The sequence below is a fragment of the Bos taurus genome, chromosome 27, assembly GCF_002263795.3.
Source record: "Bos taurus isolate L1 Dominette 01449 registration number 42190680 breed Hereford chromosome 27, ARS-UCD2.0, whole genome shotgun sequence".
Lineage (NCBI taxonomy): Eukaryota > Metazoa > Chordata > Mammalia > Artiodactyla > Bovidae > Bos > Bos taurus.
The window spans coordinates 41,458,790-41,478,725 of record NC_037354.1 but is presented as its reverse complement, the minus strand read 5'-3'; the positions used below and the strand labels follow the sequence as shown (position 1 = coordinate 41,478,725).

At 48.3% G+C, this 19,936-nt stretch overlaps 1 protein-coding gene across 5 annotated transcripts in view; it reads right to left on the bottom strand.

Moving 5' to 3' along the window:
- Positions 1-18,562, bottom strand: part of THRB (thyroid hormone receptor beta) — a 438,431-nt gene extending 419,869 nt beyond the window's left edge. For 2 of the 5 annotated variants that reach the window (XM_024986438.2, XM_024986440.2), the window contains exon 1: positions 17,235-17,326. The gene's annotated coding sequence lies outside the window, so the exon portion shown is untranslated. Of the gene's footprint in view, positions 1-16,833; positions 17,021-17,234; positions 17,327-17,993; positions 18,175-18,271 lie in introns of those variants that run through there. The other 3 variants (XM_005226186.5, XM_015460908.2, XM_005226183.4) reach the window with 3 other exon arrangements.
- Between the last annotated feature and the right edge of the window lie 1,374 nt (positions 18,563-19,936).

The window sequence follows — 19,936 nt, the reverse complement described above, 5'->3', positions numbered from 1 at the left end:
CACCCAAGCATGTACCTGGCACATACACATTTGATTAAAAACGTGAACGTATGAGCGTGATTTTTTAAATGTGACAACTTACTTTATTAGCTGATTTCTCATTACAGCATTTGCTTTCTTGAATTGAGCAGGGCGCTTTAATAAGAGGGAGGCAGAAATGAAGAATGGCACCTTCCAAATCACATGTGTTCACGATGCGGAAAGGGAGAAGGGAGGGGAGGGGAGGCAAAAGAGAGAGACAGACAGACAGAGCAGGGCAGCGATCCCTGACCCCCGGGGGATGGGGTGGCAGGTGGAAGAGGCAGCTGACTGCAGATGCCTCTTCCCACCCCCGTGAGGAGCAGCATCTTCGTGAAGGGTAATGACAATTAATGCGGAGTTTGGGGGACAGAGGGGATGAGGGTTGGAACTGAGGTCTAAGGCAGTGGTTTTCTGGCGGAGGGGCTCGTGGTGGAAATTATGCCTCCCAGGGACAACTGGCATCCAAGGTCCGGAGACATTTTTCACCTTCATCACTCAGGAGTGGAACACAGGGCTTCCGGCGGGTGGAGGGTAGGGAGGCTGCCCAACATTCTACAAAGCTCAGGGCAGCCCCTACAGCAAAGAACTGGCAGCCCCCAGATGTCTGCAGTGCCCAGGTTGAGACCATGACCCAGGGGTACAAAGGTAAGCCTGACAGGAGCCAGAGGAGAAGCTACTAGGAAAGACAATGCACTCGGCAGGCCCACTGGACTATTTAGGGCACTGGGCGAGAGAGAGGGAGACAGCGTGGATGGAGATGAGCTCAAGAAGGGGGTCCGGCATCGGCAGCCCGCCCCTTCCACTGGATCCCCAGTCAATCGCCGGTGGGCTCGGTTCCGCTGCTCCCGCTGAAGGCAGCCTACGCCTCTTCCCAAGCACAGGGTGCAGAGAAGGCAGCCACCCTCGGGTGGAAACGCACCATGGGCTGCCCTGTGGGGTGACGCACCTCTGGCGAGAAAGGCTCCCCTGCGGTGGGTGTGGACCCCGCCCCGGCGCCCATCGGCTGGGCTTCCAACTGCCAGAAACTGCATTCCTTTGCCTTGAGGCGTGCTCTTGGCTGCCCAAGTGGCAGTCCTGAAATGCCAGGAAATCAACTGCCTCTTCAGGCAGCCCTGCACCAATGCCAGGCAGGTCTGGATGAATAGGTCCCGGCCCCCTTGCCTCTGGGTTGGGCAACCAGCAGACCTGCTTCACACTGTCTCCCAGGGCTCTGCAGTGTGCCCACAGTGGCGAGGTGCTTGGCAACACCCCCTCACTGGCGGCTGTTCCTGTCCTGCCCCCCTCCCCCCCACTCTCATATGGGTGCTTTCTTTACTGTCCCCCTAAAATAATTTGCATTTCAATTCTCAGCTCAGGGTCTGCTTCTGGGAAACCCAAACTCTAATGGCAAGTCTTTGGAAGGGACACTGGGGGTGTCGGTCACTTGATCCTCAGGTTCCTCGGATGTGGGAGATCTCTGGGTTCTCAGTCGCCCTGTCTCAGAGGGTCCGACCTTCCCACCCCCTGGTCCTGAGAACAGAATCCCGGGATCCGCTGAGCCATGGGCTCTAGACTTACTCCTTTCAGACCATCAGAAACGCGGCTCATGCCAAGTACATTCCAGTCTCTCCCACATCGTTAGCTTGAGGCTGGCAGGGAACCCAAGCACAATCCCTACAAGTCTCAAGTGCCCCTGAAGTCAAACCTCTGCAAGAACTTAAATAAGTAACACTTGACTCTGGGAGGGAGGTCTTACTCTAGTGCCAGGAACAGGCAAAGCTGGAAACAAGGGCGGCTGAGGGTCAAATGAACTTGGACGGATTACCAGGGGGGACCGAAAACCACAGAACAGCAACATGGATCAGCCGTTTCAAACCCCTGCGAGACAAAGGAGAGACGTGAACTGTAAGCCCCCTCGGGGCGATGCTAAATCACTCATCTTCCCTACAGCGGGCATCCGAGATGCTAAGGAATCTCAAGAAAATGCTCGGCGCTTGAGGCATGTGATGGCGGCAGTGTATCGAGGGCTCCCCACGCCACCAGCAGCAGGCCAGTAGACAGCGATGCACCCGACGCCTTCCAAGGACTCTGACTCCTCGGGGACCGAGCCGTGCCCTGAGGGGGTCCCACAGTCTCTGAGGACCGGCGTGCAGCTCAGGGTCTGTCCACAGGAAGCCACTCCTAAGGGTGGCTCTTTACGAGTCCTCTGAAGCCAGTCTTCTCTGATTGTGGGTGCCGGCTGGGTTTCATCTCTGCTGAGAACATCCACTTTGGGGCCCTGATTTCTCGCCAGCGTAGGTGGGGGGACAGGAGATCTTCTATCTCAGTTCTTAGCTGTGTAGAGCTTTTTTTTCTTTCCTTCTTTCTCTTTTCTTAAAAAAAGGGAAAAGAACAGCAGAGCTTTTCTGCCGGGCAATCTATTCCCTTATTTATAATGCAGGACAGCAGCGCCTTGTAAGTGTATATTCTGGTTCATCTGAGGACACACGGTTGTTCATTTTAAAATTAGATTCATCCTAATTATACAAAAACAGCCTGCATGTGGTTGGTCAAAACAGCAGGACAGCATTACTCAGCACCTACCTTCTGAGCCTGCCATCTAGACTCCACTAAACTTCTTTAGCACACAGCCCCTGCCCTCTTAGAACTTCAAATCCAGCAGAGAAATCGCCACCTCATTGACCAATGTGAGGTCTGGGCAATGAACAGTGAGGAAATCCATATAGTAAGAGACTTAACATGTACTATTACCTTTGGACAAAGGGTTGAAGGAAACTGTCATTAAAGGGGTACGTTTCAGCAAGGAAGAAACAGAGATCATTTGGATCACAATCCTAATGAACCAGGGCAGGCCTGGGGAGCTCCCTGCATGAAGGATATTTGGCAGCTGGGTTGAAACAGAAGCAGGAAAAAATATATGCTAGGCTGTAAGGGACAGAGGGCTTCCTTGGCGGCTCAGATGGTAAAGAATCCACCTACAGTGCAGCAGACCCAAGTTCCATCCCTGGGTCAGGAAGATCCCCTGGAGAAGGAAATGGCAACCCACTCCAGTATTCTTGCCTGGAAAATCCCACGGACAGAGGAGCCTGACAGGCTACAGTCGGAAAGAGCTGGACATGACTTAGCACACACAGACAAGGGACAGAAGTTTGTTTTTGGACAGCAGAAAAACATCAGAGCAAGAAGCAAGAGTAGATGCTACAAAAAAAGTCAGTAAGTTAGTCAGCTTCAGCATCACACTCAGCCCAAGTGGGAGAACCAACTTTGTGTTCAAGAGGCTGGAGCCCTGGGCAGGTAACTGAGCATCTATTATTTTTATTTTATGCAAACCCTGAGGGTTCCCTGAGTTCAACAACTGACCACAGAACGTATCTCTTGAGGCTGAAAAATTCCAGGACATCTCTAAAACGTAGAGAAGAAAATGGCAACCCACTCCAGTATTCTTGCCTGGAAAAGCCCATGGATGGAGCAACCTGGTGGGCTTAAGTCCATGAGGTCGCAAAGAAGCAGACACGACTGAGTGACAAACGCTTTGACTATAAAAAGGAGACTGTTACCAGTAAATGCATCCTAATGATTTAAAACTGAAAAAAGAGTAACTAATAATACAAAGTGATCAAGGAAATTTGATTTCCTGCCTTTGGAACAATCAGGCTCCATACTTCTAGGGTGCAGGTTGACGTAACACAATCAATTTTACAACTTCTGAAATAATAAGATAACAATAAGACTGTTTCCCCATGTACCACGCCCTCCCAGGCACTCTGGACTGGCTACACAGTTCATAACCACAATCTCATTTAGTGTCCTCAACAAGGCTGTGAAGTATCAATACTATTTTTATTGTACAGATGGGGTGGCTGGAGTTCAAAGTGGTTAAGTAACTTGTCAGAGAGACCGCAAGCTAGAAGGTGGCAAAGCTGGCATCCAACTCAGTGCCTGAGTGATGCCACCCTCTACCCGTAACTCCTGATCTCCCCCCAGCGCCCCGGCTCTCAACCAGGCCAGGACCCCAGGACCCCCGTTTCCACCCTCCCTGCAATTCGCGCTTTGTCTCTCAGAGAAGGGGGATGTCTCTCCTACCTGCTCTGTGACAGGACTTTAAAATAGGACATTCCTGGTGCCCACACTGCAGGCTACCCTTTGCCCCAGGGATCCTAGTGAGGGGCAGTAACCAGTGGGGCGTGACTGAGAGAAGTAGTTCCTTCTTGTGACGGGATAGCAAGGAGTAGCTGGATTCAAAAAGATACATGCACCCCAAAAGCAATACTACTCACAACAGCCAAGACACGGAAATAACCTAAATATTCACCTTCAGAGGAATGGACAAAGAAGATGTCATACATATATACGATGGAATACTGCTCAGCCATAACAAAGAATGAACTAACGCCATTTGCAGCAACATGGATGCAACTAGAGATTATCAGGCTAGGTGAAGTAAGTCAGAAAGAGAAAGACAAATACCATACGATACCGCTTACATGTGGAATCAAGAATACGGAACAAATGAACCTGTCTATGAAACAGAATCACTGACACAGAGAACAGGCTGTGGCTGCCAAGAAGGATGGGGTCGGATGAGGGATGGATTGGGAGTTTGGGATTGGCAGATGCAAGCTACTATATAGACAGATAAATAATAAGGTCCTACTCTAGAGCACAGCGAATTACACTCAATATCCTATGATAAACCACAGTGGAAAAGAATATTTTAAATAAATAAATATATATATATAACTGAATCGCTTTTATGTACAGTAGGAATTAACACAGCCTTGTAAACCAACTATATTTCAATGAAAAAAAAGTCTTAGCTGGATTCTGTACTTGAGAGGCACTTATCAGGATTAACTTCTTCATATTGCAAGTTTTAATTTTCATAACTACTGAAAAATATTTCACAAAAATAGACTGTGCCATCAAAGACAGCCCTGCTTAGGGTAATATAAAGGCAAATGATTCTTTTTTTACCTTTTACATGTCTTTAGCATGATACCTGTGATCACTGGTTGGTCCCAGTTCTTAATGAAGTACCGGTCCCTTACTCTCAGAAGAAGACATTTTAATAATAATTAAACGATAAGTTTTCAAAAAGGTAAAATATGCAGAGTCAGAAGGAAAGAGCTTCTTTGTTCTCTTCACTGACCTCACTTTTATTATTCATTTCTCTCTTCCACTTCCTTCACCAGATGCATTTCTACAGAACAGGCTGAATATCTGATCAAACACATTAATACATTTATAATTTGGGAAGAAAACAAGCAAATATCCTTTTTGACTAAAAAACACTGGGCTTCTCCATTGTAGTAAGGAATGATAAATAGAATAAATACTAGGAAACTTGCTATTTTTAGTCAAGATATTATGTAATGAGTCATTTATTTAAACTGTCTAAAGCTCTGTAAAACGATTCCAGGAAAATGGCTTCAACTCCTCTGTCAGCACACCAAGAATCAGCTCTGCCCTCTGCTTCCTGATAGCTCCACTTTTCATTTTAGTTTCCTTTAAAAAAATGCCAGCACAAATGAGGACCTCCTGTATAGCACAGGGAACTCTACTCGGTGCTCTGTGGTGACCTAAATGCCAAGGAAATCCAAGAAAGAGTGGATGTATGTATGTACCTATCTGTCAGTCACTGAGTCGTATTCAACTCCTTGTGACCCTGTGGACTGTAGCCCAGCCCCACCAGCTTCCTCTGTCCACGGAGTTCTCCAGGCAAGAACACTGGACAGGGTTGCCATTGCCTTTTCCAGGAGATCTTCCTGATCCAGGGATTGAACCCAGGTCTTCCGCTTTGCAGGCAGACTCTTTACCATCTGAGCCACCAGGGAAGGCCTTATGTATATGTAAGGCTGATTTACTTTGCTGTACAGCAGAAACTAACACAATATTGTAAGCAACTCTTCTCCAGTGAAAAATTTTAGAATGTGTCAGCATCATTAGTAATGTGCCAGTTACACCAGGCTTGATCGGTAAACTCCCAACACTATATACATATTATGACCCACACAGATTTATTAAGAAGTTCCAGATGACAGTCAAAGACTCAAAGGAAAAGGCAGGTGTAGGCAGATTAAAAGTGACCCCGTAAGAGCGAGCAGGAAGGGAGAAAACAGATCTGGGTCAGCTAGGAGGGCGATCCTGCACTAAAACCCAGATGTGGGTTACCTCATCACTATGGAGAGGTTTCCACCACGTAACGCCTGGTGGGCTGCCATCTCTGGGATCGCACAGAGTCGGACACGACTGAAGTGACCTAGCAGCAGCAGCAGCAATGCCTCCAAACGCACCAAGACAGCTCTCTGAGGAGAGCCTCCCAAGAACTGAAAAAGAGTGGCAGAGAAGGGCAGATGACTCCCGCCCCAGCCCAGGGCCGTCCGGGAGGCGGGGCTGCATGTCCCCTCCCACTTCACCAGGTGTGGGCAGGCGATCGCTGTCGCTGGTGGAAGTGGAGCAAAACGATGCTGTGTCCCTTCCAAGCCGAGGCAGGGAAGAGGCCCGTTCTGCCCCGTCTCTTCCCTTCCAGGGGTCTGACACAGTGAGGACGTGACCTCAGAAGCCTTGAGCTGGAGATGGAGGGACCAAGACCCAGGAAATCTGGAGTCTCCGAAATTCACACAGAGCAGAGCCCCCAGTGAATCCGGAACAGCAATGAAAGATACAATTTTACTTTCTTTAGCCCCTGCCCGTTTTTTTTTTTTTTTTCCAAAGCTTGATGTTTTCCTAACCAACACATATGGAGAGAAAAGGTAAGTGTCTCAATCACTTGAAATAATGCATAGAGTTTCTTTGTGCATGGAATTTGATAGAATCATAGATTTTTAAGGCTAAAGTTGTACAGCCCAATTCTAGCAGCTACTGGCCACCAATGGCAATTGAAAACTTGAAATGTGGCTAGCTGAGGTTGAGATCTGCTACAAGTGTAAAATATATACCAGATACTGAAGGTTTAATACAAAAAAGTAAAAATCTCATTATTATTTCATATTATGTCAGTAATTTTTGAATATATTAGATGAAATAAAATATACTGTTGAAATCAAATACACTGGTTGCTTTTTTACTAATTTATAATGTGGCTACTAGAAGATTTTAAACTACCTATGTGGTTCACTTTATATTTCTATTGGACTCCTGCTGGGAGAGTAGGTGTCAGCAAATTACATGTCACTGTTTTTATAAATAAAGCTTTATTGGTACAGAGCCATGACTATTTACATACTACCTGTGGCTGCTTTTCCATTACAGAGTAGCTGAAAAGTAGGACTCTCAGAGTAGTCCTGAAAAGCTCAACATTTGTATTATAATGGCTTATTATACAAAGTGTTTGTAGAAGATCTGTTTTGGGTTACTAAGAAATAAGACCAATGATAAGAAGTATCATGCTAAGGACATAGAGAAGGAAAAGAAATCATTGTTTGTCTTTGTATCAGCCTAGGTACGGCTGTCCTTGACTTACAAGGGTTGTCCTTGTAAAATATTTGCAATATTTTTGAAAATTAAAATTTGCAATATGAAGAACTTAATCCTGATAATACCCAGATAAAGAATAATTTTGAAATTGCCTAATTCACCTACTCTAACTACTTCATGACTAAGGAAATTAAAGCTCAGATAAGTGAAGAGACTTGTCCAAAATATTTTTACTCTAAATTAAGTGGTATTTCCATAAGGTCATTATCATTCATTCACTCACTGATTCATACTCTCCACCCATCTCTAATTTTCATCATTAAAGTAATAAAATCCCTATCAGAAAATCAACACTTAATAGCAGAGGAACCCTTGAGTAATATTGAGCAACAAATAGGCTGTAAGATAGTTTTTAAATTAAGCTTCATTTGAAAATACTTTAAAGAGAACCTATCATGTAATCTGCTTTCAAATTAAACTTGAAATTACCCCAAACGTAGAGCCAGCTTGCTAAAAATATTCCTTATTGGAATTAAATGTTAAAAATTTGCCACATCTTGGAGAAAGTGAAATCTGTTCCCCAAGACTTCACAGCAACATATAACTGCCTCGTTCTAGCAGCTACCCTCATGTCAGTATATTATTCTAGAACCTTTCACTGGGCTCGCCATTTCCAGTCTCCATCCCACTCAAGACCTACTCCAAAAAAACCCTTTCAAAATAAAACTCTCATACACTAACCCTTAGTCTCTTCAAGATAAAACCCACTTTCCTTATTTGGCTTCGAAAGCCTTCATCATGTGGCTCCCACCTGCCCCCATGGCCTCATTTACGGTCCTCTGCACATCCAAGTAAGCTCCTTGCAATCCCCGAATGTGTCATACTTCTATCCCATTTCATACACTTGCAGATGGTTTTCCTACTCCTAGAACTCTCCCCACCCCCCATACACTGTACTTACTCCATCACAGAACTTACTTATATTGTAATTGATTGTAACTGTGGAAGCACTAATTCTACCTCTGTGGGAGCAGTTAATATTTAACACCTCACTGCAGGTCCAGTGCTACGTTACTTCATTTAATCTTCACTGTGTTATAGAGGAGATGGGGCACAAGCAACAGAGTCAGGGGAAGACAAGACAGGAACCCACACATCACCACTCTTAGCCAGGTTCTTAATTCTACACCAGGGGTTTTCAGTGGAGGTGATTTTGCTCCCATGAGACACCTGGCAATATCTGGAGACATTTTTCAATGGCTGCAAGTATCTAGTGGGGTAAGAGGCCAGTAATGCTGCTAAATATCCTATAATACACAGCACAGCTCCTCATAGGAAAGAATTGTTCAGTCCCAAATGTCGATGATTCAGAGGCTGAGAAACACTGCTGATGCTGCTGCTAAGTCGCTTCAGTCGTGTCTGACTCTGTGCGACCCCATAGACGGCAGCCCACCAGGCTCCCCCGTCCCTGGGATTCTCCAGGCAAGAACACTGGAGTGTTCTGCTCTATGCTAAATTAATGCCTGTAGACTGACGCAGGAGACTGAGCATCTTTATAGCAAGGATCTTTAAATGTTCACCATGGGGATCTACCACAGAGCCTGGTACCCAGTAGATGCCCAGTAGATATAGGATGGATGGGTGGACGGATGAATGCAGGAATGGAGGGATTAATGGATGGATGGGTGCGTGGATGGGGGTGGATGTAGAGATAGAGGGCTGGATTGAGGAATGGATAGATTTCAGGAGAAAAGAAACAAGGTGACGTTTTTAAGGCTTGGTTCTGTGGCATCTGAAATAAAAATAAATTGGAAAACACATTTTTAATTAACAATAAATGAATTCATATAGAGTACATTCCAGAGGATGCCTTAGCCTTAGCAATACCTCACGTGTATGAATCTGTAGTGTGAGATCACATTAACAAGCTAAGGGCCTAGGAGTATCTTTCAAGAATCCCTCACAGGTACTATACTACAGGATAAATTGATATGTTCATCATCCACACAGGCCATAATTTACATTGGTTTTTTTTTAGATTTCCTGTATAAGGTTCCCCTGGTATCTTTAAAAAAAAAAAAACACAAATAATACAAAGATATACAACTGTATGCTTCCTCCTGTTGTAACTACAATTCAGATATAAATACATTATTCTAGGTTTCCAGATGCTGGGAGTAAAATAAGGAGGAGAAATTACAATGAAGCTGAGGCGAAATTCAGAAAAGTAAACAAAAATATATAAGGCAGAAATAAACCATTCTATGCCTGGAGTCAATTAATTTATCTAAATACCAGAAATGAAGTCAAGAAAAGATATTTTACGGTTATAACATTTTTAAAGTAACAGCAATTTAGCCTAATCTTTATATCATCACAGTGGCAGCATTAAATACTATTGAATACAAACTGATAGATTTTTCTACAGAAGAGCATAAAGGTTCACTGTGAGTGATCGCTTGTCATAAAATGCAGTAGAAGGGGCGTCCCTGGTGGCTCAGTGGTAAAGTATCCGCCTGCCAATGCAGAAGACATGGGTTTTATCCCTGATCTTGGAAGAGCCCACGTGCAGAGGAGTAATGAGGCCTGGGAGCCACAACCTCTGAGCCCATGTGCCTGGAGCCCGTGTGCTCTGCACCCAGAGAAGCCACTGCCGTGAGCAGCCTGTGCATGGCAACGAGAGGGTGGCCCCCACTTGCCACTGCCAGAGAAAGTCCCGGCAGCAACAAATACCCAGCACAGCCAAAAATAAATAAGTAATTTTAATTAAAAAATGTAGCAGAAGTTAAAGCCTGCCTGCTAATCCACCACAGCCATGTCCAACTCTGCGACCCCATGGACTACAGCTCCCCAGGCTCCTCTGTCCATGGCATTCTCCAGGCAGGAATACTGGAATGGGTTCTCATGCTCTAAAGCAGATGGGACTATTTTTTCGGTAAAGAATCTGTCTGTAGTGCAGGTGACCCGGGTTCGATCCCTGGGTTGGGAAGATCCCCTGGAGAAGGAAATGGCAACCCACTCCAGTATCCTTGCATGGAAAATCTCAAGGACAGAGGAGCCTGGTGGGCTGCAGTCCATGGGGTCGCAAAGAGTCGGGCACGACTGAGTGACTAACATCATGAATTATTCCTCACAACCTTTTGCATCCAACTTTGGCCATTTGTGGCCACACACACACATGAGAATATGGTGATCAAATACATTTTGGTACATGCTGCCCCTGTACACGAGCATAAAAAGCAGGCTCTGGAAACACTTGCATTAAGTTGTTAACCTGAGGACTTCCCATAGAGTAACCAGTATAAACTAAAATCAGGATGTGCCCAGACATTCAGGAGCATGGAGGACGGAAATTGACGACAGGCTTTGCAGCTGGGGACATCAGCAGGGCTGTGGTGTCTTTCGCCGTGGGAACCGCGGCTGCAGCCAGAGACGAACAGTGCCTTTCTCGCTGTACGTGAGAATAGGACACAGACTTGTCAGAGGAGCCTCTGCGAGTACGGACATGCAAGTGGGGAGATACTGATGCAGACGGGAGAGAGAAAGGAAAACGCTGACCCGAGCCCAAAAATGTCACGATCGCTAACCTCAATCATGAACTGCTGAGCAGCTGTTCTGAACAACCAGGGCTGAAATCTGGGGAAACAGTCTTGAGACAAACGAAAGGAAGGAGGAGTGTATCAGGACCTTCCCGGGAACCACTGAACAACCTACATCACAAGTGTCAGAAGACGCAATGGGCTCCGAAGACGACGATCACACAGCCTGCCATCCAAACAAGGGCTGTCTTCTCCACTCTCCTCAACACAGACACTCCTGGGCCTCCAGAGGAGTCAGACAGCGTACTTCTCAAATGAAGAAGATACACCTGCGGTCGATCAGCGTATCTGTCCAAGCTTTTGCTTTCATCAGCTCATCATTCATGACTTTCTGAATAAAAAACCCTGCATTCTTGATCACAGAGGAGAAGCCATGATACCTGAAAGCTCTTTCTTTTTTTAAACTAGGAAGTTGAGTAATGAGTTCAGTTCAGTCCTTTCCTAATTGTTATATGTGCCCCGTCTACAGTCCAGTTTTGGCATACACACACACACATGCAGGAACACACATGCATATGTTATTACACATATTACATACAGTTATCTACACAATGCAAATAATACAAATATTACTGTATGCCGTGTATACACCTATACATATCCATACAAGTATATGTGTATGTCAGAGCATCTGTCATGAAGGAAAAGCTACAGTATGCTTCCTGGGAGAAAGCCAAGCTCCTGGGTCCTAATTCTTGGGTCTCCTGACTTGTCACTTGAAAAGGATACTTAAGTTCAGAGCAGAGCTCAGTTTCTCACTCAATAAAAATAGTACCACAGAAGAAGAGCTGCCAGGACATAAAGTCTCCAAAGTGCCTTGAAATTAGGACAGTATGGACCAAACAACGGAGAAGGCAATGGCATCCCACTCCAGTACTCTTGCCTGGAAAATCCCATGGGCGGAGGAGCCTGGTAGGCTGCAGTCCACGGGGTCTCGAAAAGTCGGACACGACAGAAGCGACTTAGCAGCAGCAGCAGGACCAAATAACATGAGCATTAAATGTAGATCACGATTCTAGCTGTCAGTTGGGCAGATTCCTGAGAAGACGTGGAAATACTATTTGTGACTCAGTAATGTGCACATTCCCCCTCGCCCGCACTGGCCTAAATGTCACAAGTAACTAACACTTTAGGCCCTTAAGGTGGAGAGTGAGCATCCTTAATCAGAGATGCACCAGCCTAAATGTATTCAATCCCAGACCACATGGATCCCAAGAGAGTCCTGGGTGAATCGTGCTGCAACTTACACTAATACACATGGGTGGGAAACCTCACAAAACCATCACCTCCTCAGATTAATAGAAGTTTATTTTATTTAGGGGGCCACGTGAGGGACCCCGACAGGCATTCCATTCCATCACAGTGGAGACCACTTCAGAGTCTCTCCGCATGAACATCACCTAGTGTCTCACAGTTCACTAGGCTGCATGCTGAGCTGCAGAGCAGCTAGAGGGGCCAGGCACACAGTAGGTACACAAATCTTTGTAGCCTAAAAGAGAAATCAAGTCAGGTAATTAAAATGAATTTAAATAAAGCAAGGAGTTCACCTGCCGTCTGTCGTTCAAGCAGCTCAGACACGAGAATAAACTCTTCTAGCAAAATTCTCAGCAACTGAGCGACTTCCCTTTCACTTTTCACTTTCCTGCATTGGAGAAGGAAATGGCAACCCACTCCAGTGTGCTTGCCTGGAGAATCCCAAGGACAGGGGAGCCTGGTGGGCTTCCGTCTATGGGGTCGCACAGAGTTGGACATGACTGAAGCGACTTAGCAGCAGCAGCAGCTGCAAAATTCTCTGCTGTGATATGGACATACAATGTAAGCCAGGCAGCAAACATTCACTTGAACAAAACTAAGTCAGAAGATGACATCAGACACAGTACCAGACAGGACAGAGAAACACGTTCCCTTCTGCCCCTCCCATTCATTCTTCCAAAGGAGCATCTCCCTGAGCCCAGATGTCAAAGCCATGGCTAGATGCGCTATGAGTCAAGGATGAGGAAACCCACAACCCATCATCACGGTTCAGAGGGGAAGACAGAGATGAAACAGACAGAAACAAACAAACTGTCCTGCAGGTGTGCGCTTAGTCACGTCTGACCCTCTGCAACGCCATGGACTGTAGCCCGCCAGGTTCCTCTGTCCATGGGGTTCTCCAGGCAAGAATACTGGAGGGGGTTGCCATTTCCTAGGCCAGGCGATCTCCCCCACCCAGGGATCGACCCTGCGTCTCTTGTGTCTCCTACACTGGCAGGCAGGTTCTCTGTCACTGCACCGCCTGGCAATACAGACTAACGCACAAAGCATCAGGGCCACCTGCTGAGAGAGGTTTATAGCCGCAGGGCCATCTTCCAGAACCTGGACCTGAACCGCCCTCTCAGACTGCTCCAGTTCAAAAGCTTGGCTGAGACACTGGATATTTGAGAAAGTCAGCTTAAAGAACATGTTAACCATTCATTCCTCTAGGTCTGAGCTCTATTTCTGCACTAGAGACAGCGTCCAAAATCTCCACCACTGAGCATCGGAGCTCAGGCCCCCACAAATAAAGTCCCACCAGGTGACTTTCCATTACTATACTTTCTGCATCGTTTTTTCTCTTGCAGGTTGGCAAAAGACTTTACCATATAAAGAGCTTTACTTCATTTTCTGTAGAAATGAAGTTCAAGTTACGTGACAGGATATTTCATGGGAGTATAACTGGTTGGCATGCGTGTAGAGGTAACCCTTTACAAATGTTATCTGATTTATCCTCACAGGTTCTGTACATACTTGCCACCTCAGTGGCCCCCTCCCCACCTTTTCTTTTCTGTTAACTTGGACACAGAAGTTCAGAGCTAAATTAAAAACTGAAACGCAATAAGCACTTATTTCAGTTTAATTTATGCCTAAGATGTTGATCTCTCTTCCTTCATCATTTTTTACTGGTCTCATCACTTTGTGGGCTTTTTTTTACTCTGCATTTACTGATACACGTTTCTGGAAGTCAATACTCTGTCAACAAAAATAAATGACCAGAACCATCCATTGTAATCTCCTTTTAGTCTCAACTGTCACAAGAGTTTTCATGAATAGCTAATTTGAAGACGCCCCCTTGGGTATCACACCTCCGTCACTTGGAAACTCAGATAGTGTAATATTTGCCGTAATTATCAGGTTCAGAATCTGTTTATGAAACGGGGCAAGGAGACAGGAAAGAGGCTGACTGACTGAACTTACGTGCAGGGTAGCGGCCCAGGGTATTTCCTGATCTACCAGCAAGGGGATACTTGTATTGTGTGCTGGGTCTTGAAAGTCCCATTCGCCCCTTCCCCTACAGCTACTTTTGCAGACCAGTGACACCACCACATGCCCTTGGGCCCCTTGGGGCTGCCAAGGCCAAAGGCGCTGCCAGAACTCACTGAGTGAGAAGGCACTGCGATCATCCAGCGATGTCTGTTCCCTGGAATCTCACTCTCAGCACTGACAATGCCTCTGGAACTCATAAGCGTCTGCTGAAACCCAGGGAGCTGAAGGTCAGTGTCTTCAGGGAATGAAGGTAACATGTAAGACAAACCGCTGCTGAGGGTTTCCAGGCACTCAAGGCAAATGCCCCCAGGAAGAGCTCACAGAAATAACTCTGAGTTGTCACAACACAAAACAGGGCCAGCTTTCATATCAAAGGAGAGAAACTGAGCCATTTACACGTGGCGCACACACAGGTACAGACCTTGGCACACCCCATCCACACTCACTCAGATGCTTACTTAAGTATTTGTGGGAACACGGGGTTTGGGCACAACCATTTATTTACTCAACAAAGACTTATCCAGCACCTACTTGTGTGCTAAGCACCGGTCAAGATGCTAGATAATTATGAGTAAACAAGGTAGTCAAGACTCTTTTTCTCATGGACTCTATATTCTAGACAGGGGAGACAAGTACTCAACAAGTAGCAACTGAAATGAACAATTCATATACCAAATAACACCACGGAAGAGGGATAAAGGTAAGCAAAAACAATGCAAGGGTTCTGAGAAGCAATGGGAGCCTGCCTTTGCTCCAACATCAGGGAAGCGCTCTTAAAAGAAGCAACACATAGTCTTACAGTACAATGACAAAAAGGAGCTCAAGAAACCAATCATCTTTACTCTGATTTCCTTCAAAAAGATGAGCATACTAAAACGAAATGTGCAATGTCATTTGTGGCTCCACACACCATGTTTCAGCAACTGCAAAATTCCCAGGAAAGGAAAAGGATCCATGACTTTCTCCACTGGGAAGGAAAGTTCAAGAAACCTCCTTTTCCCAAAGTTGCTAAATTAAAAGGGATCTTTCTTAATTTGCCTCTATAGCTAAATTTGCTACAAAGAGTCTAAAGAGGGGTAAATGGAATGCTAATTTCTCTTTTAATGTCAGTTACTTTATAAAAAGCATTTTTCAATGTCAATAAAATTATGCCTTTGCATTGTAATGCCAACAGGAATTGCTTTATTTAGGAAAAGTCTATGGCTAAATTCAGTATCATTTGCTTTCACTTGTTGAAAAATAGAAGCAAATCACATTTACTAGCAGATGACACAACTTCAACACACAATTAAACTTTGAAATTCATTAAGATTCTGATGATATCTATTCAACATGCACAAATAATAAGTGACTGTTCACCAAAGCCTTCACATATCTCATCTTGAATAAGTTGCTTGATATTGAATTTCTGTCGAAGTCAATTAAAACGCTTAGCTAGCTGGCATGAAAACTCCTGAAAACATCCACTGCTTAGAATAACTTTCATTAAAACACCTTTTTCTTTCCTGTTTCCTAGTCCCTGCCTTGTTTCAGAATCGGAGAGGCAAGCAGCAGTGAATCAGGGAGCTGATCTGTCACTGTGAATATCCAGAATGAATCCGTGAAATATTTTGACTAACATGCAATTTGTATCACTGTGCAATCCAGAGCATGCTATATATTACTGCAATGTAAATATTCATACTAAAAGAAGGTCAAATAAAATTATTGCCCCAAAGGTCTACATTACCCAATATACTGATACTATTAGAAACTGCTGTGCTCTGTTATTAATACACTGTCCAAGGAATGCTGAATTTCTTGAACTTCAAAACAGGTCTTTGACTGACTCTCACAAGCACCTAGGATCAATAACATGCTAAGGAGAAGACTTTGTTTCATGTATTTACTAGGCTTAGTGTTTGAATCTTCACAAATTCTGTGTGTGAGAAGGGCGGATGTCTGCTCAGGTAAACGCTCGTCTCTTCCTTCGCTTCACTTGACGAAACTGTCATGCTTCCAGACCCCACCTTGAACATTTCCATTTGGGGAAAATTCTACATTGAACCTTCCAGACCCAAAACACTCACCCCACCTCCACTGAAAACAAATCAGAAGACTTAAGATTTAACAGTAATAAGAACCTGATGATGGTCGCTGGGAAATAAAAAGCACCACATCCACCAGGAGTAAAAACTCCCCCAAATGAGACCTTCTCTGAGGGGTGGCGGGGGTGGGGGAAAGCGCGCAGCTGGCACCACTGCGCGGATCGGAACCGACTCGAGATGGCCCAGGGGAAGATGCTGCGTCAAGAGAAGCGAAGCAAGAAGCGCGACCCGGAGGCAAGCGAAATCATCCGCAAATCCCCGAGGAGGTGGGCAGACGCCAAGTCGCCAGGCGCGGGCACCGGCGCACGCCACCCGCGGGGTCCGTGCCGCCTGCAAAGCCCTGAGCTGCGGGGCAGCAGAACAGGGGCTGGGGGACCCGCCGTCCCTTTAAACCGGCTCCGCCGCCACCCCCCCCCCGCCCCCACCCCTCAGCCCCGCTGTCTGCCAACCTTTTCCGAACCCTCGTGTCATAGAACTTCCTCATCATGGAAACTTCCACTGGGTTCGGCGCCGAGGATGCCAAACTCCGGGTCACAAGGAGGCTGGCAACCAGCCGGGGCTCGGGGTCCGAGGGCCACGGCCGCCCCAGCCGCCCCGCTCCGCCGCTGCCCACGCCGCGGCTCCCCGAGGGTGCCCGAGCCGGAGGGCACCTCCTCCCCGCGGCGGGGCGCGGAGCCCCGGGGGCGGGCGCCCGGCGGCTGACACCCCACCCACGCCCGCCCGCCCGCGCGCTCGGCGTCGCCGCTCGCACCCCGAGGGGTTCCCGCGACACCCCCGCCCGCCCGCCCTCCGGACAGCCGGACTGTCGCCCCCGCACCCTCGCCTCCGCGCCGTCCTCTCGCCGAATTACCGGGGCGCTGGAGCCGGCCGGGTGGGGCGCCCCCGCCGGGGGAGGCAGCCTGCGGGCGCTGCCCGAGCCCGGAGCTGGAGGGCCGCTTCCCCGGCGCACTCGCCTTATTCATGCAAAGTTAATCCCCGCCGCGTCACGGCCGCCCGCCCGAGGACGCGCGCCCGCCTTGGCCGAGCCCCGCAGTCTCCACCCTCCTCCGCCCCCTCCTCCCGGCGGCGGGGTCCCGGGAGCGCGTCCTGCAAAATGTCAACTCCCCGGGCGGAGAGGGGCGGCCGGGCCGGGGCCGCGCCGCCCGCCGGGGCCGCTCCACTTTTATAGGCGCGGGCGGCGAGCGCGGCCCGGCCGCCGAGTCCCCGCCTCTCGGGCCCGCGCGCCCGGCCCGCTCCGGGCCGCTGCCCTCCTCCGGCCCCGGCGCCCGCGCCGCGTCTGCCAGCCGGTGACCTGGTTTCCCCTCCGGCCCGCCCGGCGGCGGCGGCGGCGGCCCGGAGCAGGCCGGCCCGGATCCTCCCGGGGCGCCGCGAGGAAATGGCCTCCCGGGCGCCCGCCGGCCCCCGACGCCCCCGCCCCCGCCGCGCCCGCCGCGCCCGGCCCGCGCCCCCCAGCCCCGCGCGCCCGGCCCGCGCCGCCCGGCTCACCGCCTCCGCACCTGCCGCCCCAGGTGCGGGCGCCCCGGGCCCCGTCCCGGCCGTGCCCTCCACCCCGGAGTCCTCCCCCCGGCGGCGATGTCGCGGCCGTTTTGGTGGCCGCGCGTCCACCCACCCGGCTGCGTGCGCAGGGAGGTTCGGGCTCGGGCGTCATTCCTCTAGTCGGCAGAGAGGAAGGGACGGGGGACGGGGACACGGGCCGGGAGGGGTGACTTCCAGAAGCCCGGGCTCCGCCGGGCCCCGGCCGCCGCGCTCCTGCCTCCTCCTCCAAACCACTTGTGGCGCGTGTCGGGGCAGACGCGGCGCTCTGGCTCCTCCTGGGGCCTCGCTCCCGCCGGGCGTCTGGCGGTCCCCCCCATCGCCAACCCCGGGACTGGAAGTTTTGGAAAATACCTGGCTTGCGCTTGAGGGAGACACCTCTCTGCACCACCCCGCACATCCTGGGAGCCCGGCGCGGGGTGCAGACCCCGCACGGGTCCAGAAAGACCGCCTGGATCGTTTGTCTTTGCCCGGGACACGTCCAAATAAAACCCGGAAGACAAAAATAATTTATACTCCTGAAAAGTCCTGCCCGAGTCAGATACGCACTTCTAAAATCCACTCCCCACCCTAGTCCTGAAGGCCGAGGGTCCAGGCTGGGACAAGAGGAAGCAGGCTTCTGCGGTTCTGGGCTAGAAGCGTGCTTGTGAAAATCCTCGGTACCCAGAAAACGAAAATGTCATCGGTCAGAAGCTCGGGTTGCCAGAAAGCTATTTGGACGACAGGGTATAATGATTTTCTTACAGATAATATTAAAATAATTCCGACTTCATTATTCAATGTACACATGTATTAACATAACCAACTGTTTTGACAGAGCTTTGACCTTTTTTTAGCCTCAACTGTCTGAACGATGATTTATTGGAGAGTTTTCTAGATCTGCAGCCAGTGACGTGTGTTTTAGTCCCAATTCTTGTGAGCGTTCCGGGGACAGGGATGAGAAGCCTCTTGACAGAACTGTCAAGAATTCAGAAACTGCCCTGCTCCGGGGCGCATCGTTGCAGACCCCAGGATTCCCTGGAGAGATGGAGGGACCTCTCGCTTCAGAGTCCGCGGACCCACTTTCCCCCTGGGTCCTTGGCAAGAAATCCGAGCTTTTTTTTTTTTTTTCCTTCACGCTGAACAAGGCGGCACCCTAGGACTTGCAGGGTTTGTTCTCCTTTTGCAGGGAAGTTCCTGGGCTTTGCTCCAAAGCAGCCCGGGATGTTTTGGTTGGTTTGGAGGAAAGCTGTGGCGTCTGCACCATTTGAACCAAACAGGCGGCCCTCTGGTGGCTAACTGTGGGCGAGAAGCTGGCCACGGAGGGAAAAGCCTGCCCTGAGAGGCCAGCACGGTTGACAGCTGGCCTTCTCGGGGGCCCTGGAGCCCCTAGAACTGCTTTGAATGGACAGGAGGTGGGTGCTAGGTTCTAATCCGCTGGGGCTTTTTTTTTTTTTTAATTGAAGTATACATATGTAAAATATTGTGTTTAATTTTTGCTGTACAGCAAAGAGATTCGGTTTTACACATATAAACGCTTTTTTATACTCTTTTCTATTGTGGTTTATCATAAGATATTGAATATAGTTCTCTATGCAGGACCTTATGTTTATCTAGCCTGTAGTTTACATCCTCTTCCCTAGTATAACTGGGAGCTCGCTTCCTTCTTAAGTAGGAAACATCATACAGAGAACGGAATAAAAGCTGTTGCTTCCCTTTGTTCCCTGACTTTGTTTTTCTGATCTCATTTGGCCTGGAAACTTCTGAAATAAAGAGTAAATGAAAGCTAAATAAACAATGTGGCATTATTCAAGCAATTAATGAAGCAATGTTATATAACAATAAGTGAGGGTAATTTTATTTATTTATTTATTGTTTTGGCCACACTGGCACGTGGGATCTTAGTTTCCGGACCAATCATCCCCTGTGCCCTGCGTTGGGAGCTCAGAGTCTTCACCACTGGGCCTCCAGGGAAGGCCCCAGGCTAGGGCAGTGCTGTGCAGTGTTGAGACAGCGTGCTTCCATCGGAAATCAGCCCAC